Genomic DNA, 3469 nt, shown 5'->3' on the forward strand with positions numbered 1-3469 from the left:
TCCCTTCACCGAACCAGCGATGCGACGAAGCATCGCGTCTTCATCTCTCCAGTGGAAAAACCCGACTCTCCTCGTCCAAACCTTTCGTTCCCTAGGGCCAAAGAATGACTTCTGGGCACAGCTCACGTCCCCACCTGCTTGCACTGGCAGAGACCTGCCGGGTGTTTGTCAAGTCAGAAACGCGCTTTCGGTCACCTGGGCTCTGTGGTGTCTGGCCAGGTACCCAGCAGAGATGTCACCCTTTCTTGCACGCCCCCACATCAGGGGGGTGGCTGAGGAGGGGAGGAGGGGCCTCGCCAGTCAAGGTTCAGGGCCTGTGTCTTGGGGTGACACTGAGAAGCCCAGGAAACAGACTGTCCCTGAAAGTGATGATCACTGGCAGGGGACAGATGGCCAGCGTGGCGACGTGGGCTTGGCCTCCGCGTCCCATATCCTGCCGGGATTTCTCTGAACCCCGCACACCACTCGCTTCTCTAAGGTTAGCAAGGTCGCTCCAGGCCCAGGGCCCCCCAGCACTGATGGTCACTTAACCCCCTCTCTCTACTATGAGTTTTCTCTTTCCGAGGCCATGCCCGGTGGCCCTTGTGGGGCTGTGAGCTGACAAGGGCACTCCCTCTGACAGCAGAGCTGTCCCCCCTCGCAGCTCCGAAAGCTGAAGGTTGACTCGGGTAGAAACGGGGGTGTGTGGTTCACGCACATCAGGACCATCACAGGAAAAACCCTGCACTGCGATGAGTCTCCTGTGTCCTCAGCAGGTCGCTTCTTTGCTCCCGTCTGCGATGATGTCAGCTTAGAGCGGCGACGATGGCTGAGCCCGCTGAAAAGGTCTGACGTCTCTGTGGTTGATTTGTAAAAACGAAGGGCGCTCAGACCTCACGAAAACGGGTTGTTTGCAGCTGACACGTCGGAGGCCCGGCCCACGCGGCCGAGGACAGCGAGGCTCTGGTGCCCGGCTGGCCGGGCGGGTGCTCCAGCTGCAAACTTGTTTCTTCCTTGTTCGTCGTGTTTGCTGCGGCCTGCTGGCTCTCGGGAGCACTGGAAATGCCACAGTCTGGAAGGGACGGCTGCTGTGTATGTACACACTTCACCATACATGGGAATCACTCAGCACTGACGTCAGCAAATTCCTGGGGAGCTGCGTCACCATAGCAACTCCTGACACCCGGAAACCCAGGCAAAGGGCTCCTGTCGGTACCCAGGACCCCTGCTGCGCCTCCCCCACCCCCCCGTGGCACCAGACCTGGGAACAGCACACCCACGGGGATCTGGGACCCACCTTCCGGGCCCCCCTGTCCCCCTCCCTGGCCATGCAGCAGAGTGAGAACCTAGGTCCTGAGTTCTAACCCCAGCTCCGTCCACATCACACGGGCGAAGCCACATTGTCCTTAAATGGTTTACGAGCTGCTGCAAAGCACTCTGCAGAGCTGCTGTGTTCACGGCGGCCATTTCTCTGGTGAGCTGCTCTAGGAATAGGAAATGCAGAGAAGCAAAGTAAACGGTAAACCAGCGCCTGAGGTGGGTCTGGAAGGGGTCTGCCTGTTTGACCGGCCGCTCCCGCCGCTGCCATGGGGCGGTGCTCACCGCACGGACTGGCCAGCACAACGCGGGACGGCTCCGGGCCGCCCCTGGGGCTGGCATGTGCAGGCACCTGCTCACTCTCATCCTCGGGAAAGACCCGCTGGAGCATCAATCGTTCATTCAGTTGTTTCTCTTGAGGTGTTTGCCAAGTCACCCGAGTAAGGGGAGGGTCCTATGGGGGTCCCCAGATTCCCGTGAGCGCCTCGGTGTGTACCGCATGATGCTCTATCCTGGAGTAAACCTGCCCAGCACGAACTCCCGTGAGCAGCTACCAGAAACCTCCCCGCCAGATCTTCAGTAAATAAACACAACGCCTTCCCCCCTCAGCGGGCGCTCACTGTGCTCGCACGAAACGCACGAAACGCACGAAACGCTGGCTAGGACCCGTTTACGAGTGTCCGGCAGGGCAACCCGGCTAAGAGCTACCTACGCCGTTCACCTCTCGTGGGCCAACCCAGTGTCAACACCAGACTCCCAGGCTGCGACTCCGGTCGGAAGCCTGGCTCCAGAGCAGATGTTTGCAATTAAAAAAGAAAACACCGGGCCAGGAAGGAAGGGGCAGGACAGACGACGGACGACGGACGACAGACGGGGGCAAAAGGACTGGGCTGCTGGAGGGCCGGCCCTCCGGCTGGTCTCTGCACCCTCCCCCGCCCTCCGGCCCACACCACACTCCAGCAGATAAACTTCCTTCCTGTCTGACTGTTCCATGATGGGACAGCCGGCCGAGGGCTGAGGACAGAGCCTGGATGGGGAGTCAGGAGGCCACACAAGTCCCCAAGCTGTGCTCCGAGGACAGGAGCAGCCAGCGCCTCCAGGCTCCGTGGCTTCTGGAGCGGGTGACGCGGAGAAGACAGAGGCTGAGCCCTAACATGTGCCGGGTCCGTGCAGCCCGTCCCCAAAGGACTCTCCCCAAAGGCAACCGGAGAGCGAGAAATCACCTGTCCAAGGTCACCGCGTATTAAGTGGCAAATCCAACGTCAAGACTCAGCCTGTCTGCCTTCCCAGCCGTCTCTCACCAAGACCACAGGCTGCCTCTTCCGGATACGCTTTCTACCAGGGCCCAGTGGATGTCTTCGGTGCCCCTGTGACAGGACCCCAATGCACAGGCTCTGGGCAGGGGAGGGCCTGCCCACTCAGTCACCCCCACAAAGCACCGTGGCTGGCGCCCAGGCCAGGAGCAAAGGGCCTGGGTCCATTACAAACGAACGGGGACCAGGACTTTGCAGAACTCACTCCTGGGAGCAGATGAAACACCTGCCCAGCTGGTGCTTGTTGGGTAACTGGCCACTTGCCCTAACTGTGCTCAGTACCAGCCACTTCCTGCTCCCCAGCCTTCAAGGCCTGAGGCCACACAGCATCTACTAAGGGTTCTATGGGGCTTGTAATGGTCCCCACCTAGCACCAGGACGTGGGTAGAGAAGGGAAACGGTGCAGCTTCCATCCAGTTCTTCCGAGAGGGAAAAGGCACACCTGCACTCGGGGCAGACACCCGGGCCAGCCACGAGGCCAGATGTCCGCCCGCCCCACCCGGGGCAAGAGGGCGAGGGAGGGAGGGAGGGAGGGAGGGGCTGGCGCGGATGCCCTCATCCCCCGCCGTACCATGAGCGTCAGGGGCGCGCAGAATCGCCCATTGTCCCGCTGCGGGATCCGCAGGCGGAGGGGGAGCCGGGCGCCCGGGGTCAGGGCACGGGGTTTCGGGGGGGCGGGCTGGCGGAGAGGGACCCAGGGCCTCCCCGAAAGAGAAGAGAAGCGCCGCGGGGCTGACCGCAGCCACCTCTCTCCACTCCGCGCCCGCGACGGCGCCCCGGGTCCGGCGCCACTTACTTTCCACCTCTCGGGCAGCTGCCCTGGCCCCGGCGGGCGGGAAGGACGCGGAGGCGCTGGGTGC

The sequence above is a fragment of the Pteropus vampyrus genome, unplaced genomic scaffold (assembly GCF_000151845.1).
Source record: "Pteropus vampyrus isolate Shadow unplaced genomic scaffold, Pvam_2.0 Scaffold131, whole genome shotgun sequence".
Classification (NCBI taxonomy): Eukaryota; Metazoa; Chordata; class Mammalia; order Chiroptera; family Pteropodidae; genus Pteropus; species Pteropus vampyrus.